At 38.9% G+C, this 22708-nt stretch overlaps 1 long non-coding RNA gene across 2 annotated transcripts in view; it reads left to right on the forward strand.

Annotated features, from left to right (window-relative positions):
• Positions 1 to 20650, forward strand: part of LOC124984523 (uncharacterized) — a 34151-nt gene extending 13501 nt beyond the window's left edge. Inside the window, exons 3-4 of one of the 2 annotated variants that reach the window (XR_007108699.1) lie at positions 16417 to 16534; positions 19977 to 20650. This is a non-coding gene — a long non-coding RNA (uncharacterized LOC124984523). Of the gene's footprint in view, positions 1 to 16416; positions 17161 to 19976 lie in introns of those variants that run through there. The other variant, XR_007108698.1, reaches the window with a different exon arrangement.
• The last annotated feature ends 2058 nt before the right edge of the window (positions 20651 to 22708 follow it).

A 22708-nucleotide genomic window follows, 5' to 3' on the forward strand; every position in this document is an offset into this window, starting at 1 on the left:
TCACTATATTTTTAAAGCAAAATTTCTAAGGCCAGATTAGCTTTTTTTTTTCTGTTCTACTATTTAAAACAGAAAATAAAGACAGTTTAACTGTGAGAAATCCTAGTTGGCACAGCCATAATATCAACTTTGAAAAAACAAAACTAGTTTTGAGATAATTTTATATTTATAGAAGAATTGCAAAAATAGTACAGAGAGCTCTCATACATATGTGAACATCTTTAAAAAAACTATACGACAATTGTCAAAATTAAAATATTCATCTTGGTCCTATCCTATCAAACCACAGAATTTATTCAGAAATTTTACTCTACAGTATATAGTTCTACAGGTTTTGACAAATTCATAGATTCATGTATCCACTACCATAGTTGCATACATGTGTCAAATCTCATACGGTCCCTGTGTGTTCAACTCCTCCCCTTACTCCTGGCAACCAGAGATCTCCTTTCTCTCCCTGTCATTTTGCTCTTCCTTTATGGGATTGCTAAGTCATTCATATGAAAGATAGGTTTAGTTTTGTGGTAATCTTCCAAACTGTTTTCCAAAGTGGCTGTACCATCTTGCATTACTTCCAACAAGGTAACACATTATTTATTCCCTAAATATAAAATTACCTTTTCACAAAACATTTGATGGCACAGGTGCTACTTCTCACTAGTAGAAATTGACTATCTTACAGAACACTTAACTTTATCAGAGTTTCAGCCTACCTTGAGTTGGCCTCAGAGTTTAGCTTCTATTTATTTTTCAGCTTTAAAGATATCCGAAAATCAAGTAAGAGATACAGACATAGTTGGAAGTAGATATAAGGAATTTTGCGAAAGGAAAACTATTCTAGCCAACTTTCCACTTTTTAATGTCCTAATTAGAGCCACACTGCTTTGGTGGATGGCTGTCCTCTCACATCTGGCTGCTTTGGCTGGAATTCCAAGGCTTCCATGTGAACTTCTGAGTATGAATAAGTCACTTTAAGCTTCATCTGCCTTATTTCTGAAATGGGGAAAGTAAGAGTATGTGAGTCAGCTTTCCATTGCTATGATAAATACCTGAGATAAATCAACTTAAAGGGAAGAAAGGTTTATTTCGGCTGACAGGTTTCAGAGGTTTCAGACCATGGTTGCTTGGGCCTGTAGTGGCATGTTACAGCATGGCTGGAGCACATGAAGGAGGAGGCCTGTTCACTTCATGGTGGCCAGGAATCAAAGACAGCAAGAAGAGGCTATGTCTCAATATCTCCTTTGAGAGCATGCCCCCGTGTCCTAACTTCCTCTTGCTAGGCCCTGCCTCTTAAAGGTTCCATCACCTCTGAGGACTAGACCTTCAACATATGAGCCCCTGGGAGACATCCAAGGTACAAAGAGTATCTACCTCACAGGGTTCTTGGAACCTTAGACTTGCACTACGGTTTATAGTAATTACGGAACCCACACTGACTTTCAGCTACTTAAAACATTACTAAGGGACTGGTGGTATTTACCTAGCATATGTGAGACCCTGGGTTTAATCTCCAACACTGAAAAAAAATGCTTTAAAAAAATAACCACTTCATTTTGGATTGTAGCAGGTGAGAAAGAAATTGTTTCCCTTTGAAAGAAAAAGTCACTGTATTCTGCCTTTTCTAAGCATTTCTCACATTGAAGCCAAAAGATACTTTGCATTTTGGCAAAATGACCTATTTTATAGCAATTTGGAAGTGAAATTTCACTTTCCAATCAATACTTTGAATTTTTAAAAATTGCTGCTCTGATGTTATAGTACTATACTGTTGAAAAATCCAAAGAATGTGATGACATTTCCAGAAGGGGTACTTCATTCATGTTAGGATTCAAGGTTAAGTATGTACCATCCTTTAAATGAACATGTGAAATTATAAATGAGATTCTTTCAAAATAAGAAGGGTGTGTGTGTGTGTGTGTGTGTGTGTGTGTGTGTGTGTAAGCTTCAGGTTGACAGGGACTTTCATATGCATGTGTTCAGCTGGACAGTGAGCAAGCATTTCACTCTCTGAGAGGCAGAGAGCCCCAAAAGGGAGAAGGATGTTTGGTCCTTCAAAAGTACCCAAAGTAAAGGTATAGCAAAGAGCAGGAGTTTCCATGGGGACCAGCATGCACCTTTGCAAAACAACAAGGGTGGTCTGAGAACATGAGGTGGGAGGATTGCTGCCAAGAGCAGCATTTGTGATGCCTCTATGCCTTTTGTATTTTATTGAGAGACAGGGTCTGGCTGAGTTGCTCATGGCCTCACTAAGTTGCTGAGGCTGGCTTTGAACTTGCCATCCTCCTGCCTCAGTCTTCCGGACCGCTGGGATTTCACTATTGTCTTTTGTGGATTAAATATCTTTCTAAAATAGTTTTAATTTCCACAAATAGGTAGCTCTGCCAACTTAAGTTATAACTTGTAAATTAACCTAGGCTCCTTGGACCATAGGAATCCCTGAGTGGAGACTAACTCTTCTTTTTCAAAATGTTGTTTCTACCTATGTATATCAGAATGTATTTCTGTGGTGTATCATTTGCCACCTATGTTATTCACTTAATAGATAATGATAATTTTCCAATATTACTAAAAATTATTTTATAACTTTGTTTTGAGTATTTGTTAACTTGCCTTTTATTCTGCAATACATTTTGCTAATCCTTTCTTTTCAGCATTTATATTTTTTCCATTTTCCTGTATAATAAGTAATGCTTGATAAATATCTATGTTGCCAAAAATGTTAAAATTCAAGTTCTGTTTTTCTCTGGTTACAAACACTGTCTATGTAGAAAAATGGATAATTATAGAAAAACGAAGAAGTAAAAAAAAAAATCATCCAGATCACCTGTAATTCTAATTTATTCTTTTTTTAAAAAAAATGATATAGATGGAAAAAAAATCAAAGCAAGAAGCAAAAGCCTCATCCTGCCCCAGAGGTAACCCCTGCCAATGGTCATTGCACAGGCTTCCAGACAGATAGTCCTTTGATTTGAGACCACTAACAGCTCAGCCACTTTTGTTGCTTCCTCTCTTTCCTTCTGGCAAATTCTGAATAGAGAAGGTAGCTCCACACTGTGATTGCTGCCAAGAGTGTTCTTCCTTTCCTGTTTATTTAACCTTCTCGTTGGGGTCTTGAGCACTCCTTCAGTGTGACATTTAATGCGTGAAATATGTTGCTGCTGCTTTATCTGCTTCATCTCACCACTGCATCTATGGCAAAGTTTTAGGAAACAAACGCCTCTGACAATCACTCCCTTTATTAGGTACATCTCTGACACTTGGGGAGAGGCTGCAAAATAAAGACACTGTCCTCAAACGAGATTCCTGAAAGAAAGGTCTCTTGTGTTGGAATAGGAGAGAAATCGCACCACTTCCTCTCTGAAGGTCTAGCGTGAAAAGAGGAACCTGACTGAGATCAGAACACCACAACCGGTGTCTCAGAGGACATGTGCATGCTGAACATGCGCACTTCCTCCTCACTCCATGCTGGTCTCTCTATATACGCCCACCCTGTCCACCTGCAGAGCAGCTTCCTATGCAGGTGGGTACATACGCCTCACATGGACACCAACAACACATTCCACATGCCACAAACATACTGCACACACACACACACATACACACACACACATATATCACACACAGGCATAGAAACACACACATACCATATGCCTCACATACATATACACCAGACACATATCTTATATAGACATGCCTTACACACACACATCACACACCCCACCCCATAAACCTCACACACTACACACACCTCCCACACATACAAACCTCACACACATGACATGACCCCTACACATACCCTATACCCACACATCACACATACCTCCACACATCACACATACCTCACACACGTAATACTGCCATATGTACACCACATGCAGGTGTATGCAGGTGTCATAGCACACCTCACACACACCACACACACCCTATCCACTACACATCTCACATCCTCACAACATACACATCTCACATACACACCTTCCATATGTACACATCATATGTACACATACACACCATACACACCAGGTACACAGACCCCATACAAAGACACACAGTATGCACAACATATCAATTACACAACCCCCACACAACACACATAAAATACACACACAGAGGCACATGCAGCACACATACCTCACATAGACCTAGGTACCACACACACTCCTAGAAGTACATAGGCACACAATTTTTATACAAAAGGTGATCATGCTATAATCACTAATTATAATACAAATTTTTGTATATTAAATATATTTAGTAAATATAGTTTTTTCCAACTATTTAGTTATTGTGAACAATGTGGTATTTAACACTTTTGCCTATGCATGTAAATATTCTTAGTAAATATAAATATTTCCAACTATTTAGTTATTATGAACAATGTTAATACTTTTGCCTGTGTATGCTACTGTTTCTTTAGGGAAGATTCCTAGAAGATTCTTAGGTAAAATGATAAGCACATTTAAAATGTCCTGGTACTGCCACATCACTCTTAGAAAAGATGTATCGGTTCATACCATTGCCAGCATTGCATGGAAGTGAAAATATGGCATTTACTTAATCTCTGTTAACATTAAATTTTATCAGTATTTTCAGGGTTTTTTTTTGTTCACTTAGGTGAAAAATATTATCTCATTATTTTTTTATCTCATTATTTTAACTTGCATTTTTTTCCTTATTAAGTTAGACAGTTTTTCACATAGGTAATAGTCATTTGTATTTCTTTTTTTTTTTTTTTTTTTTTTTTTTTTTTTATTTTATTTTTTATTGTGAACAAATGGGATACATGTTCTTTCACTGTTTGTACATAGAGTAAAGGCATACCATTTGTGTAATCATACGTTTACATAGGGTGATGTTGGTTGATTCATTCTGTTATTTTTTTCCCCTTCCCCCCACCCCTCCCATCCCTCTTTTCCCTCTATACAGTCCTTCCTTCCCCCATTCTTGCCCCCCTCCCTAACCCTCACTCTAACCCTAAAACTAACCCCTCCCACACCCCATTATGTATCATCATCCACTTATCAGCGAGATCATTCTTCCTTTGGTTTTTTGAGATTGGCTTATCTCACTTAGCATGATATTCTCCAATTTCGTCCATTTGCTTGCAAATGCCATAATTTTATCATTCTTTATGGCTGAGTAATATTCCATTGTATATATATGCCACAGTTTCTTTATCCATTCATCAACTGAAGGGCATCTAGGTTGGTTCCACAATCTGGCTATGGTGAATTGAGCAGCAATGAACATTGATGTGGCTGTATCTCTGTAGTATGCTGATTTTAAGTCCTTTGGGTATAGGCCAAGGAGTGGGAGCGCTGGGTCAAATGGTAGTTCCAATCCAAGTTTTTTAAGGAATCTCCATACTGCCTTCCAGAGTGGTTGCACTAATTTGCAACCCCACCAGCAATGTATGAGTGTACCTTTTTCCCCACATCCTCGCCAACACCTGTTGTTGCTTGTGTTCTTGATAATCGCCATTCTGATTGGGGTGAGATGGAATCTTAGGGTGGTTTTGATTTGCATTTCTTTTATTACTAGAGATGTTGAACATTTTTCCATATGTTTGTTGATTGTTTGTAGGTCTTCTTCTGTGAAGTGTCTGTTCATTTCCTTAGACCATTTGTCGATTGGATTATTTGTAGTCTTGGTGTTGAGTTTTTTGAGTTCTTTATAGATTCTGGAGATTAGTGCTCTATCTGAAGTATGATTGGCAAAGATTTTCTCCCACTCTGTAGGCTCTTTCTTCACATTGCTGATAGTTTCCTTTGCTGAGAGAAAGCTTTTTAGTTTGAATCTATCCCAGTTGTTGATTCTTACTTTTATTTCTTGTGCTATGGGAGTCCTGTTGAGAAAGTCTGGTCCTAAGCCGACATGGTGAAGATCTGGACCTACATTTTCTTCTATAAGATGCAGGGTCTCTGGTCTGATTCCGAGGTCCTTAATCCATTTTGAGTTTAGTTTTGTGCACGGTGAGAGATATGGGTTTATTTTCATTTTGTTGCATATGGATTTCCAATTTTCCCAGCACCATTTATTGAAGAGGCTATCTTTTCTCCATTGCATATTTTTGGCCCCTTTGTCTAGTATGAGGAAATTATATTTGTTTGGGTTTGTGTCCGTGTCTTCTATTCTGTACCATTGATCTACCTGTCTATTTTGGTACCAATACCATGCTGTTTTTGTTACTATTGCTTTGTAGTAAAGTTGAAGTTCAGGTATTGCAATACCCCCTGCTTCATTTTTCCTGCGAAGGATTGCTTTAGCAATTCTGGGTTTCTTATTCTTCCAGATGAATTTCATAATTGCTTGCTCTATTTCTGCAAGGTACATCATTGGGATTTTAATTGGAATTGCATTGAATCTGTATAGCACTTTTGGTAGTATGGCCATTTTGACAATATTAATTCTGCCTATCCAGGAACATGGGAGATCTTTCCATCTTCTAAGGTGTTCTTTAATTTCTTTCTTTAGTGTTCTGTAGTTCTCATTGTAGAGGTCTTTCACCTCTTTTGTGAGATTGATTCCCAAGTATTTTATTTTTTTTGAGGCTATTGTGAATGGAGTAGTTTTCCTAACTTCTCTTTCTGAAGATTCATCACTTATGTATAAAAATGCATTGGATTTATGAGCATTGATCTTGTATCCTGCTACTTTACTGAATTCACTTATGAGTTCTAAGAGTTTTCTGGTGGAATTTCCTGGTTCCTCTAAGTATATAATCATATCATCAGCAAATAGGGATAGTTTGAGTTCTTCTTTTCCAATTCGTATCCCTTTAATTTCTTTGGTCTGTCTAATTGCTCTGGCTAGTGTTTCAAGGACGATATTGAATAGGAGTGGTGAGAGAGGGCATCCCTGCCTTGTTCCAGATTTTAGGGGGAATGCTTTCAGTTTTTCACCATTAAGAATAATATTAGCCATGGGCTTAGCATAGATGGCCTTTACAATGTTAAGGAACGTTCCCACTATCCCTATTTTTTCTAGTGTTTTGAGCATGAAGGGGTGCTGTATTTTATCAAATGCTTTTTCTGCATCTATTGAAATAATCATGTGATTCTTGACTTTAAGTCTGTTGATATGGTGAATTACATTTATTGATTTCCTGATGTTGAACCAACCTTGCATCCCTGGGATGAAACCCACTTGATCATGATGCACTATCTTTTTAATACATTTTTGTATGCGATTTGCTAAAATTTTGTTGAGAATTTTTGCATCGATGTTCATTAAGGAAATTGGTCTGAAATTTTCTTTCCTCGATGTGTCTCTGTCTGGTTTAGGTATCAGGGTGATATTGGCTTCGTAGAATGAGTTTGGGAGGGTTCCCTCCTCTTCTATTTCATGGAATACTTTGAAAAGTATTGGAATGAGCTCTTCTTTAAAGGTTTTGTAGAACTCGGCTGAGAAACCATCAGGTCCTGGACTTTTCTTTGTTGGTAGGCTTTTGATGACTTCTTCTATTTCATTACTTGAAATTGGTCTATTTAAATTGTGCATGTCCTCCTCGTTTAGTTTAGGCAATTCATAGGTCTCTAGAAACTTGTTGATATCTTCGAAATTTTCTATTTTGTTGGAATATAGATTTTCAAAATAGCTTCTAATTATGTTTTGTATTTCAGTCGTGTCTGTTGTGATACTTCCTTGTTCATTCCGAATTTTGGTGATTTGGGTTTTCTCTCGTCTTCTCTTTGTTAGTGTGGCTAAAGGTTTATCAATTTTGTTTATTTTTTCAAAGAACCAACTATTTATTTTGTCAATTTTTTGTATTGTTTCTTTCGTTTCAATTTCGTTGATTTCAGCTCTGAGTTTAACTATTTCCTGTCTTCTACTACTTCTGGTGTTGGTCTGTTCTTCTTTTTCTAGGGCTTTGAGCTGTAGTGTTAGTTCATTTATTTTTTGAGTTTTACTTCTTTTATTAAATGCGCTCCATGAAATAAATCTTCCTCTAAGTACGGCTTTCATAGTGTCCCAGAGATTTTGATACGATGTTTCTTTGTTCTCGTTTACCTCTAAGAATTTTTTAATTTCCTTCCTAATATCTTCTGTTATCCATTCCTCATATAATAGCATATTGTTTAATCTCCAGGTGTTGGAGTAATTTCTGTTTTTTGCTCTTTCATTTATTTCTAGTTTCAATCCATTATGGTCTGATAAAATACAAGGAAGTGTCTCTATCTTCTTGTATTTGCTAACATTAGCTTTGTGGCATAATATATGGTCTATTTTAGAGAAGGATCCATGTGCTGCTGAGAAGAAAGTGTATTCACTCTTCGTTGGATGGTATATTCTATAAATGTCTGTTAAGTCTAAATTATTGATTGTGTTATTGAGATCTAAGGTTTCTTTATTCAATTTTTGTTTGGAAGATCTGTCCAGTGGAGAGAGAGGCGTGTTAAAATCACCTAGTATTATTGTATTGTGGTCTATTTGGTTTCTGAGATTGAGAAGGATTTGTTTGACATACATGGGTGAGCCACTGTTTGGGGCATAGATATTTATGATTGTTATGTCTTGCTGATTTATGGTTCCCTTAAGCATTATGAAATGTCCTTCTTTATCCCTTCTGATTAACTTTGGCTTGAAGTCCACTTTATCTGAAATGAGGATGGATACCCCAGCTTTTTTGCTGGGTCCATGTGCATGGTAAGTTTTTTCCCATCCTTTCACCTTTAGTCTTTGGGTATCTCTTTCTAAGAGATGAGTCTCTTGCAGGCAACATATTGTTGGATCTTTCTTTTTTATCCAATCTGCCAGTCTATGTCTTTTGATTGATGAATTCAGGCCGTTAATATTCAGGGTAATTATTGAGATATGATTTGTATTCCCGGTCATTTGACTCATTTTATTCATTTATTTGCTTATTTTTGACACGACTTGGTTCCTCTTTATTTGAGAGTTCCTTTAGGATATCTCCTCCCTTTGCTGATTTGCTTCTTTGTTTTTCATTTCTTCTTCATGGAATATTTTGCTGAGAATGTTCTGTAATGCTGGCTTTCTTTTTGTATATTCTTTTAGCTTTTGTTTATCATGGAAGGATTTTATTTCGTTGTCAAATCTGAAGGTAAGTTTTGCTGGGTATAAGATTCTTGGTTGGCATCCATTTTCTTTTAGGGCTTGAAAAATGTTATTCCAGGCCCTTCTAGCTTTTAGGGTCTGGATTGAAAAATCTGCTGATATCCGTATTGGCTTCCCCCTGAATGTAATTTGGTTCTTTTCTCTCACAGCCTTTAAGATTCTGTCTTTATTTTGTATGTTAGGTATTTTCATTATAATGTGCCTTGGTGTGGGTCTGTTGTAATTTTGTGTATTTGGAGTCCTGTAAGCCTCTTGAACTTGATTTTCCATTTCGTTCTTCAGATTTGGGAAATTTTCTGAAATTATCTCATTGAATAGGTTGTTCATTCCTTTGGTTTGTTTCTCTAAGCCTTCCTCAATCCCAATAATTCTCAAATTTGGCCTTTTCATGATATCCCATAGTTCTTGGAGATTCTGTTCATGATTTCTTACCATCTTCTCTGTTTGTTCGACTTTGTTTTCGAGGTTAAATATTTTGTCTTCAATATCTGAGGTTCTGTCTTCCAGGTGTTCTATCCTATTGGTTGTGCTTTCTATGGAGTTCTTAATTTGGTTTATTGTTTCCTTCATTTCAAGGATTTCTGTTTGGTTTTTTTTCAATATCTCTAACTCTTTATTGAAATGGTCTTTTGCTTCCTGTATTTGCTCTTTTAACTGTCTATTGGTGCGTTCATTCAATGCCTGCATTTGCTCTTTCATTTCATCGTTTGCTTCCCTTATCATGTTGATTATGTACATTCTGAACTCCCTTTCTGACATTTCTTCTGCCATGCTGTCATTGGATTTTATTGATATAACATCCAGATTTGTTTGAGGCATTTTCTTCCCTTGTTTTCTCATATTGTTCAGGTATCAGTGGACTGCAGAGATGTTGCAGATTTCCTCTATTGACTTATAATGTCCCTGAAGATTGCTAGTGTATCCCCTCTTATCCTTCAGTAGCCTGAAGTCTTAGAGGAAGTTGATACTTCGGTGTTCCCCTAGGTAGCTGCCTCTCTAGGGGTGGTGGTCTTCAGGTGGGGTATATTCCCTGCTAGAGGGCAGAGGTGCCTCTACTTGTTGACCAATGGTCATCCAAAGGGGAGCTAGACTGCGGGCTAAGGCAATGCCTGTTTGGGCCTGTGTCTCTGGTTTTACTGTCTTTGTGGGAAAACCTCACTCGGCGGGGAAGACCCACCCGGTGGGTCCGTTCCCCTCCTAGAGGTTCTCCTCAGTCCACAACTACCGCCTGTGCAGGGCAGCCTTCCCAAGCAGCGTTTCCAGGGGCCTGGACCTACCTCCTAGGCTTGGGAGCCCTGCCCTTCGCAGACGAGTCTCCTTAGGTGGCCCCTCCTCAGAGAAGCTGCCCACAGTCCTGGAACCTTCGCTCCACCCCTCAGCTGGTCTCTGTGTAGCTCTTTCAAGAAAAGGTGCTTAGATCCCCGGCTCGGACCGTGCTTTGCACCTAATCACTTGGCTATGCGACCCCTCCTCTGAAGAGTCACTTGGAGCCTCGTACATATGCTCCAAGCCCCAGTGACCCGTCACTCGTCTCTTCCTCCAGGCAGGTGTTCTGTGTGGGCGCTTGGAGACCAAGCCACTCACTGCGCACCTCCACCTCCTCAGGACAGCCCCCTCCCCGTTGTTCAGGCAGTTGCTGAATCCAAATAGTTCGCCACCCAACTCTTTCTCTGGCAGCCCCCGGAGCCCTGGCAGATTGGTCCAAAAAACCAAAAAACCAAGCGGTGTGCTGCTCGGCCTCCTCTGCAAGGTCTCCCACTTTCCGAGCTCACTGTTCCAATGAGGGTAGATGTGTCTTGCTGCCTGGGCAGGGCAGCCTTCCCAGGGGCCCAGACCTACCTCCTGGGCCTGGGAGCCTCACCCTTCATAGACGAGTCTCCTTAGGTTGTCCCTTCTCAGAGACGCTGCCTGAAGTCCTGGAACCTTCACTTCGCCCCTCAGCTTGTCTCTGTGTAGTTCATTCAAGAAAAGGTGCCTAGGTCCCTGGACCGGACCTTGCTATGCACCTAATCGCCTGGCTATGCGACCCGCCCTCTGAGCAGTCACTTGGAGCCTCGTACATATGCTCCAAGCCCCAGTGACCCGTCGCTCGTCTCTTCCTCCAGGTGTGGGCGCTTGGAGACCAAGGCACTCACTGCGTACCTCCACCTCCTCTGGGCAGCCCCCTCCCCGTTGCTCAGGCGGTTGCTGGATCCAAACAACTCGCCGCCCCACTCTTTCTCTGGCAGCCGCTGGAGCCCTGGCAGATCGCTTCAAAACCAAGCAGTGTGTCGCACAACCTCCCTTGCAAAGTTCCCCGCTTTCCGAGTTCACTGCTCCAGCAGGGGAGGTGTGACTTGCCGCCTGGGCAGGGCAGCCTTCGCAGGCAACGTTCCCAGGGGCCCGGACCTCCCTCCTGGGCTTGAGAGCCTCACCCTTCGCAGACGAGTCTCCTTAGGTTAGAGAATCTGCCCGCGGTCCTGGAAACTTCAATCCGCCATTTTTCGCTCCGCTTCGCTGTCCGTTTTTACCGCTCCGGCGGGGGAGGGGCGACCCGCCGAGTCACTCTACTTCACAAAGTTCTCTGCATTCCAGGGCTACTGCCCCTTCGGGGACGCCTCCCCTATGGGAGAAACTCCCCGGGCGGCTTTGAGTTGGTCCCAAGTCACTATCTCCTCTTTTGAATCTTGAGTCCTGGAGCAACATGAAATGCAGCCGCCCTCTAGTCCGCCATCTTGAACCGGTCCTCTGTATTTCTACTATTATGATTTCCTGTCTCTTTTTCCATTATTTAGCCTCCTCTTATTGATTTAAAACAATGATTTTTACTGAAAGGACCAAACAAAAAATAAAATAAAATAATTATCTGTTATATTTATTACAATTATTTTCTCCAAATCTGCTACTTGCATTTTGAAGTTGTGTGTATATATGTACATAACACAATCAACCAAATTCTCAGCTCAGGGCATACTATTGTCTGCACAGACTCTTCCAGCTTTGTGTTGTATTATGTTGTATTTTACTCCATTTTACTTTACAAGTTTCCTTTCTCATCTCATTTCTAATGTCATTTTCTATTTCCTTCCTTCAGTGTCCACTCTTCTTATGATTCGGTTCTAGAAATGTTCCCACAAAAGCTAACATTTTGAAAAACATGATCCCCATTGTAATTTGGGCATTTAGACGATGATAACTACTGCAACCTCATCAGTAGGTTAATCCATTTGATGGAATAGTAATTCGAATGGACCATTGAACAGTATCTATAAGTACATAAGGGCATGGCTGGAGTAGATAGGTCACTAGGGGCATGCCCTTGGGAAATATGTTTTGTCTCTACCTCCGCATTCTCTTTCTTTCTGATTCCTGGCTGCTATGAGCTGAGCAGCTTTCCTCCACCATGCTTTTCTGATATGAGTCCTGCCTCAGCTCAGGTCCAGAGTAATGGAGTTGGCTGACTATGGATGGAACCTCTGATACTGAAATTTTTCATTCTCTAAGTTACTCTTATCAGGCATTTTGATCACAGCAATGAAAACCTGATAATATAACTCCTGTCCATTCATATAAGTGAAAAAAGTTTATACTTCCCCTTTTCCCTCATTTCCAAATTTCATGTTATAATTAAGAAAACTTGACCTCCCTGAATTGAAATCTTGTTTCTAACAGCAACACCAAGCTACCAAGTTGCTTTCTGAGTACTTAGTTTAAATGCTGAAAATATGTCTTATGATGTTTTAGAATAATTGCTTATAAGGTATAATTTATTTAGATGTGGCAGTGCAGCATGGTTCCTATGTTAGAATGAATTCACCATATTCCATTTAGAAATCTACCAGGTTATCACCTTTCCCAAGAGGGCAAAGACAAACATTTCTCGTTACCAAGCCTCTCAGTCTTGGCTCCCCCGACAATTTCATATGGTCATTGGTATGGGCCATCTAAATCCTCTGTATGATCATGAGATTCCTTCTTACCTACAGAGTGGAAAGCAAGCTTACTAACAAGGCTGTGTGTCATCTCACCCCACTGGGTTCCAGCCTGATTTCATTGCACTCTGAGCTTCGTATGCCAGCAGAATAAATCCCATATCTTGTTTAGCAATGTGCACCCAATGCTTTGCGTGCCCACTGCTGGGAACACCCACTGCTGGCATGTAGTGAATAAATGAATGAGTAAGTGGATGCATGTATTGATCTCCTCATGTACTGTCCCAGTGTCCCTGTGCCTTCTCAATGCTGCCTCATCTCCTCCTGTCCTTGCTCTTCTTCCTTCCTAGTTTTGTCCCAGCCTCCAAATCCCTTCTACAAGTATGAAGAACTGCTCATTTATAGGGTAATGAGTTTCTGCCATACACAAATGGTGGGATTATAAATTTGTGAAGGATGATATAGCTGTATTTACTGAATTTACCCTCTTGCATGCAAAGAGGGTTGAAAAGAATATTCATGTCCACATCATTTGTATGGTAGGAGGACAGCTTGGACTCTGTTCTCAGTTGGAGACTCTTGGAAATCAAAAGGGAAGTTATTGTTTGTGGTATCATTTACCCTGGTGGCTCACACAGAGAGATTCTTGGCTAACCTGGAGATCTTAGTGGCAGAAATCAGGCCAGAAGAGGTTAGTGTGCTTTTGACATAGTTCAACCAAGGTCATTGCTTTTTTGTTTTTTTGTAAACAAATGGGATACATGTTGTTTCTCTGTTTGTACATGGCGTAAAGGCATAACCATTTGTGTAATCATAAATTTACATAGGGTAATGTTGTTTGATTCATTCTGTTATTTTTTCCCTTCCCCCCACCTCTCCCACCCCTCTTTTCCCTCTATACAGTCCTTCCTTCCTCCATTCTTGCCCACCTCCCTAACCCTAACTCTAACCCTAACACTAACCCCTCAAGGTCATTGCTTTTTAAGGGATAGAATCCGAGGGCCAGGTTTGTGGCTCAGTGGTAGAATGCTTGCCTGGTATGTGTGAGGCACTGGGTTTGATTCTCAGCACCACACATAAATAAATAAAATAAAGGTCCATTGGCAACTAAAAAAAAAAAAAAAAAAGGAATAGGATCCGAGTCATGGTTGTGGGAGTCATAGACTTCATTACAAATTCCTCAAGTACAGTATTAGTACATTTTGTTTTCTTCAAGTACTTGAGATTCATCTGCCTCAGTTTTCATGATGAGAGAAATCAGGAGATGTACATTTATGTCCATTCTCTTCCAGAGGACAAGAGTTTATTCATTTTCCAGAGAAGAAAGCATAACACAGAGAGAGGGTGGCTACACTCAGTCAAGGCATTGTCTGTGTCCTACAGGGTTGGGTCAGCTTCCCTGAGTCACAGGTGTGGACAGGAAATAGGAGGACTGAAAGGTAGGGTTAGAAGACATAACCCAGAATGTCTTCCAAAGGACTAGAGAGACATTACCCCCGCCTGTGTGGAACAAGATGGGATTCTGGGAACCAACAGACAACCCTTTACCCTTTCATTTCTCCTCAGCTCTGGCTTTTGTATTTGGTAGAAGGTATCTAAACCTCTCTGATGAGAGTGGGCCATCTCAAGTTTGCTTCTCTTTCTTAAAATTCTGTGATTTTAAACTATGCACTCCTGGATTTTGAACTATGCACTACATATGGCATATGGAATCCATCTAGTGATAGCAACTATTCAAATACTTTTCTATTTACATATGTCTATATAATATTGACACCTGAACCATTCTGCTACAATGTAATATAGTAGTTAGTTTAGTGTTACTACAATGGAATAACTGAGACAGCTAATTTATGAAGAAAGAAGGTTTATTTACCTCACAGTTTTGTAAGTTCAAAGTTCAGGATTGAGTAGCCCCATTGGTTCAGCTTCTGGTGAGGGTGGTGCATGACCTTACATTATGTTGGGAGAGTATATAAGAGCATGTTGTCACATCTCAAATTGGGAAGCAGAGAGAGATGGAGCCAAATGCAACACTTTTATGATAACTCTCTCATGAAAAGTAGCTCATAATCCCTTATTCTCTTTAGAGAACATACCCCTAACAACCCACTAGGCCCCATTTCTTAAAGGTTCCATAGCACTTCCCTATGCCTCCACAATGGGGACCAAGTCTTCAACACATGAATCCTTTAGGAGATGCTTAAACTATATCCAAACTATGGCAAATAGGTACAATGCCACTGGTATGACCCAAATAATATTAAAAAAAATTGAAGTATTAGGTAGAAGGAGGTGGATTAGTAAGTAGTAAATGATGGGCAAGAAAGTCCACAAGATGGACTCCCACAAATGAGGGAAATTATTCATTAGTTTCTGCTATGGCTATGGTGAATATAATGCTTCACATTATGTAATTCTGCCAAAAACCCTTATTGTTTGTTAGAAATAGTTCCTGATCTTCTGTCCACATTGTTCTCTCTTTAGTTTTACCTTTAAGTTTCATATTACGTCACCTCCAAGCAGGCAAAATCAGAACTGCCTTCCTCAGTGTTAACACTTTTAAATATTTGTAGACTCTTATCAAGTACCCTTGTATCCCCTCTCCACCGTTACCTGGCCTATACTGCCAGGTCTTTTAATCTTAATGTGCAAGTCACTCCTTTGATCATTTTGGTGCCTTGCTCTGGACCCTCTCAATGATATCAACTTACTTTTCTTAACAAATATTGCTCTGAGAATTCCAACTGTAAGTCTTTGGAAAAAGCAGATCATAGAATATTCCTTTACTGTTCCATAATGTAAATCCCTGGAGTACCTAAGCCAACTCAAGTCTTTCTTTCTGACTATAATTGAAGTTCTTTCAAGATTAATGTTAGGTTCCAGCTACTCAGGAATTTGAGGAAGGAGGATTGTTTAAACTCAGGAGACCAGCCTGGGCAACAAAATGAGACCTTGTCTAAAAAAAAAAAAAAAAAAAGAAAGAAAAGAAAAGAAAAGAAAGAAAAAGAAAAGAAAAAGGAAAAACATTACAGTAGTTACAGTTAAGTAGCCCTTCAAGTTTTTATCAATAATAAAAAGTGGGGCAGCTTTACTTGTGGAATAACAGAAAGAGCCCTTTAAGCATTCTCCACTGATGAATTTGTCTCCAACTTCTTCTGGTTTGCTTTACTGGAGCTAGCTAAGTATTTCAGTTGAAATAGATGTTACAAATTATGAATACTATTGAAAGAATATTGAGGACTGAATGTTTGCATTCCCTAAAATCCATAGGTTGAAGCCTTAACCCCCAATGTGATGTATATTTGGGAATGGGGCATTTGAGAGTAGTAAGGTTTAGATAAGGTCATGGGGTGGGGCCCCTATGATGGGATTAGGGCCTTTGTAAGAGTCACCAGAGTGCTTGCTTCCTCTCTCTCCGTTACAGCACAGAGATCTTGTGAACACACAGCTACATGGCAGCTGCCTGCAAACCAGGAATGTGGCCCTTACCAGGAATCAAATCTGCTGGCACCTTGATCTTGGACTTCTCATCTTCCTGGAGCGTGAGAAATTAACTTCTGTTGTTTAGACCTCCTAGTATAACATTTTATGACACCATAGGCTAACCAATACAGAGAGGATACATTGGTTTAAATTCTCATTAAGATATAACCATATTAGCTATATATATATGAAATTCCTAAAACAAGTTTTTAATTGCAGTGTCTAGAATTAGAAAATGAACCACAGAGAGGAAAATGGCTGGGAGAAGGTTGCAAAATGAGGAGTGAGAAAAGGCAACCTTTTAAACAAATGGTGCTAGGAAAACTGGAAATCCATATGTAGAATGAAACTAGATCCCCCTCTTCCACCCTCACAAAAATCACATCAAAGTGGATCAGAGACCTAGGACTCTGCAACTGCTGGAAGAAAACATAGGCTCAACACCCTAACATCAAATGCAAGCACTGACTTCCTCAACAAGATCTCTAAAACTTAAGAAACAAAACGAAGAATCCATAAGCAGGGCAGCATTAAATTAAAAATCTTCTGCACAGCAAAGGAAAAATGAAGAGCATAAAGAAGGAGTCACAGAATGGGAGAAAATCATTGCCAGCTATTCCTCTAACAGGATTAATAGGCAGAATATATAAAGAACTCAAAGAGCTAAATATTTTAAAAAAAAACAATAACCCAATCAGTAAATAGGAAAAAGAACAGACATTTCTCAAAAGAAGAAATACAAATGGCCAACAAATACATGAAAATATGTTCAACGTACTTTGTAATTAGGGAAATGCAAATTGAAACTACATTGAAATTTCATCTCATTCTAGTTAGAATGACAATTATCAAGAATAGAAATAATAGTAAACACTGGTGAGGATGTGAGGGAAAAGGTACACTCATACACTGTTGGTGGGATAGCACATTAATGCAACCACTTTGGAAATCAGTATGGAGGTTCCTTAAAAGACTAGAAATAGAACCACCATATGATCCAGCTATTTCAAATCCTTAGAATTTATTCTAAAGAACTAAAATCAGCATACTATAGTAATACAGGCATATCAGTGTTTATAGCAGCACAATTCACAATAGCCAAGTCATGGACCCAGCCCAGATGTCTGTCAATGACCAATGGATTAAGCAAATGTGGTATATATACACAGTGGAGTTTTATTCATCCATAAAGAAAAATGAACTTATGGCACTTGCTGGTAAATGGATGAAAATGAAGAACATCATGCTAAGTGAAATAAGCCACACTCTTTCTCTCATATGTGGAAACTAAACCAAAATAAGGGAAAAAAGTGGGGTGTGGGGAATCCCATGAAAATAGAAGGGAGATCAGCAGATTAGAGGAAGGGGAAGAAAGAGATGGAGGAGGGAAGGGAAAGAGAAAGTACTGGGAACTGAAGTGGAGCAAATTATATTCCATGCATGTTTGGTTATGTCAAAATATTATGTATCACTATAATGCACTTTAAGCAAAAAATAAATTAAAATCTAAAAAATGAGTATGAAAATGAAAGACACATACTATATATCTCACTATTTGACTCAGCAAAGTTGCCCTCTCTGGGCAACTTTAGGGATTACATAAATGCCTTATATAAATTGATATTCTTTCTCTACATTTCATATGAGGTATGGCACAGTATGGGTCCACAAAAAAGTGGTTGAATAAATAAATTTTGTTAGAAATTATCTTTTTCCCAAATCTGATCCCTTGATTCTCTTGGATTAACATGTATTATTTTTTTCTAAGATACACTTTACTTTGTAATATGCAAACTTTCCTCCCTCAATAAATTATTTGACAAAAACATACAATGGAGAAAAGACAGTCTTTTAAAGAAATGCTGCTGAGAAAACTGGTTATCCATATGTAAAATAATAAAACTAGACCCTTATCTCTCACTCTGAACAAAAAAACAACTCAAAATTGATCAAAGACTTGGAATTAGACCAGAAACTATGCAACTCCTAGAAAAAAATGTAGGGTCAACACTTCAGCATATAGACACAGTCAATGACTTTCTCAATAGGACCCCTAGCGCTCAGGAAATAAGGCCAAGAGGTAATAAATGGGACAGTATCAAATTAAAAACTTCTGTACAGCAAAGGAAACAATTAGGAATATGAAGAGAGAACACAAAAAATGAGAAAAATCTTTGCTAGCTACTTTTCTAATAGGGGATTAATATCTAGAATATAGGAAGAGCTCAAAAAACTTTGCACCAAAAAATTAGATAACCCAATTAATAAATGGGCAAATTTACTAAACAGATACTTCTCAAAAGAAGAAAAACAAATGGTCAACAAATACAGGAAAAAATATTCAACATCCTTAGCAATTAGGGAAATGCAAATCAAAACTACACTGAGATTTCATCTCACAACTATCAGAATGGCAGTTAAGAATACAAATAATAAAAAAGCTCTATTCAGTTTTGAATGCTCTATTCAGCATTCAAAAAAGACAGATGGAGATTAGTCAAAATGTACTTGCTTAATCTAATGTGAATTAATACACAGGGCATTATTAATGCTTAGGCTATTATCTTCTTCAATACCAAATTTCATATTCCCTGGAGCTCAGATATTTGCTTCCTAAGCAGTAACAACATAGCATCTAATTGCTGTGAAAAATATTCAAAGGAGAGAGGAGATCTCTAGGGAATTTCTAGACAATAGACAGAAGAGCTTTGTAGATTAAATCAACCCCTTATTTTGAGTTACCCTCAAAAGTAAAATAGAAACCTTCTGCTACAGACCAGAGAATCAGGCTTCAGCATATCTAACTTCCCAAAGTAGACATTGCTACTTAAGGATACTATTGAAATTTGTGCATGAGATGCAGAGAAATTCCAGGAGGAATTTCCCAACTGGAAACAGCAAAAAAGCAGATTTCTGTGATGGCATCTACCATTTGAGTTTTAAAGGATTCACTCTTTTGTAAAATGTTTTGAAATTAGAAATCTACTTTTCTCTCCTACCATATTTATTTTGCAATGTCATACGTTGTATCTGAAAAAGGGGGCATTTTCAGTCAGAATTGGTTCTTGTTCCTAGGGTGGTAAGAAGATAAGATAAAGTATATCCAAAAATGTTTAGAAAAAGACTTTCATTTTGGTATGCTACGTGATCACAACTTTAGTAAAAAAAATATTTATTAAGTAACTCTTAGAAAAATACTATGAGTGACACATCATAAAACACAGCTCTGACCTTGAAGAAACTTATACCTGGGGACAGGGACAGATGTGTACATAGATAACATATATCTTTATATAGAGAGCAGGTAAATATAGAGTTTGTGGGAAATATGTAAATGAGACTGTTGGAAGTTAGGCTTCAAATTCCAAATTGAAGGTGAGGCTTAAGTCTATCCAGTCGTGGATTCTTCCGGGAGTGTAGGCACTGTTTTCTTCTTAGAAGATGTTTTCCCTGAACTCACAAAGTAAAGTTGAATTCTCAACCCCTCTTTCTGTTGCCTAGGCAATTATGTAGGTTATCAATCTGAGTGGATGTGAAGCCCATTAAGTTCATCCAGCAGAACGCTCATTTCCTCCTCCTGCCTTCCGTGTGAGCCGTTCCCTTCTCAGCACACTGATCAAACACGAGGTCTGTCCACTCCCATGGCCCTGTCTGAAGCCGATGAAGCAAAGACTAAGACTTAATTCATCCCAAGCAGAACCTGCACATTCCAGCATGTGAGCGTATTTCTGGGTCATCCCGCACTGACAGCTGATTCTGTTACAGCATTGTCTGGGTGAACGTTTCTGAACCTGATGAAACAGGAACCTCAGAAACCTTTGCAGATGCTCAGGGCCATTCACGCTTGTCTGCACCGCAGCCCTTACCTTGTGACTGACACTGAGTCCCCTCTCTCAGGGGCAAGAGGCCAAGTGGGCAGCGCCAGGCCCTTTGCCCCAGTCTCCTTCATGTGGTGCTGGGGGTCCTGGAGGTCCTGGGGATGCAGACAGTGGAGGCACTGCCCTGAGTGCTGGTACTAAAGAGAGCCAGAGGGAAGGGGAAGGGACCATGCAGAGCAGGAAGTATAATAGGAAGAGTGGATCCTGTTTAGAAATTATCCTCCATGTTGATTTTGCAGTTAGAAGTTAATATAATAATATGAAGGAGTTAGGAAGAAAGAAAGAGGGAGGAAACAAGCAAAGGAAAAAGGAAGGAAGGGAGGGAGAAAGGGAAAAAGAAAAAAGAAACAGAAGAAAGGAAGGGAAAGAAAAAAAGATCAGGAAGGAAGGAAGAGAAAGAGAAAAAAAAGGAGGAAGTAAGTAGAGAAGGAAGGAGGGATCCTTTCAAACATATATTCTAAGAAAAAAAGAGAACAATCTTTCATATTCTTTAAAAATTTTTTTAATTAAAAGTATTTCAAATATCTAAATGCATTCAGGTAGACTTCATCAAAATCTTAAATTTTTATTCACCAAAAACATAATCAGGAAAGTGAAAAGCAAACCACAGACTATGAGAAGATATTCACAATTAGTATACTGTACACAAACTTCTCCAGAATAAAGGAAAATGTCTTGCAGATGATAAGGACAGGCAAATGACCTGATTTTTCAATTCTGCATTTCACATAAAGGTTCTCCAAATACTAAACAAGTAAATACAGGTGTTGTGGTTCAGATATGAAGTGTCCTCCACAGACTCGTGTAAGGAAGGCTTGGTCCCCAGTGAATCAGTGTTCAGAAGTGGGGATTTGGGAAAGTGACTAGGTTATGAGGACTCTGACTTTGTCAATGGATTAAGGAACTTATTCCATTGAGGAACTTATTTGATGGCATTATTGGGAGGATATGGAAACTTTAGGCTGTGAGACCTGGCTGGGTCACTGGAAACATGCCCTGAAAGGGTCTGTTTTTCCTCTGGCGCCCCCTGCCCCCCTTTCTGTTTTCTGCTGCCATAAGGTGAACAGCTTTCTCCCTCACCCCCTTCTGCCATGATGTTCTGCCTCATCTCAGGCCTAAAGCAATGGAGCTGGTCAACCATGAACTGCAACTTCTGAAACTGTGAGCCAAAATAAATCTCTCCTCCTTTAAGTCGTTTTTCTCAGGTTATTTGTCCCATGCAAAAAGTTGACTAACATAGCAGATGTCAAGCACTATTATTCCTAAGGAAAACACAAATTAAAATCACACTGAGATACCACCAGACACCCACCAAAATGACCAAAATTGAAAATGACTGACAGTTGCATGTATTCATAAGGTTTGTAGCAGCTGAAAATTCTCATCTATTACTGATGCTAAAAGTACTTTAACAAACTATTTTGGAAGTTTTTATTAAATTTAAGTATATAACTACTCTAAGATTTAGAAATTACAGTTCTAGGACATATTCAAGAGAAATGAAGGCATATGAACACAAACAAAAACATCCAGAAAGTTACAGATGTTTCATGCATAATGGCCAAACTTAGGGAAAAAGTAAAATACCTACAATAGAGTACTAGATAAACAATTGTGTGATATTCATACAATGAAATACTGTGCAACAATAAAAAAGTGAACTATTGGTACTTACAAAAACAGGTATGAATCTCAAGGATGTTATGTTGAGTAAAAAAGTAGCAGATGGATTTATTATATTAATCCATTTATATGAATTTTAAGAAGTGGCATGATTGATAAATGAAGTCAGAGTTGTAACTTTAAGAGTGGTATAAACTAGGAAGGAGAACAAGCAAATCTCACAGGGTCATGAACATTTTCTCTATATTAATTTAGGTGGTGGTGACCTGGGTATATACATACATAAAAATTCATCAAGCAGTACCTTTTAGATTATTATCCTTTACATACAATATTGTTCAAAATTTTAATGTAAGAACATGAACAATAATAGCAGAGAACAATGTTAACAAGCTAGCATTTTGTCATATTTGTTTCCTTTTTTGTTAAAATATGAAACAGTGCACACTGTATGTGAAACCATCCCCACGTTCCATGCCCCTTCCTCAGTCCCCAGAGGCCATGGCTATCCTGAAGCAAGTCTGCATCTCGACTACTGTGCCTTTCTGTTTCTTTTGAACCTTCCCTGGGTGATCAGGCGTTGTAGTAGTTGCTGGGAATTCAGCAATGTATAAAATACAGTGTCATTGTCCCTAGAAAGGTGACATTTGAAAGGGTGTCAGGACCATGAGCAAAATACTAAGTAAAATATGTGTTTTGTTAGATGCTAAGATGTGCTTTGGAGAAAAGGAG

The sequence above is a fragment of the Sciurus carolinensis genome, chromosome 5, assembly GCF_902686445.1.
Source record: "Sciurus carolinensis chromosome 5, mSciCar1.2, whole genome shotgun sequence".
NCBI classification, from domain to species: Eukaryota; Metazoa; Chordata; class Mammalia; order Rodentia; family Sciuridae; genus Sciurus; species Sciurus carolinensis.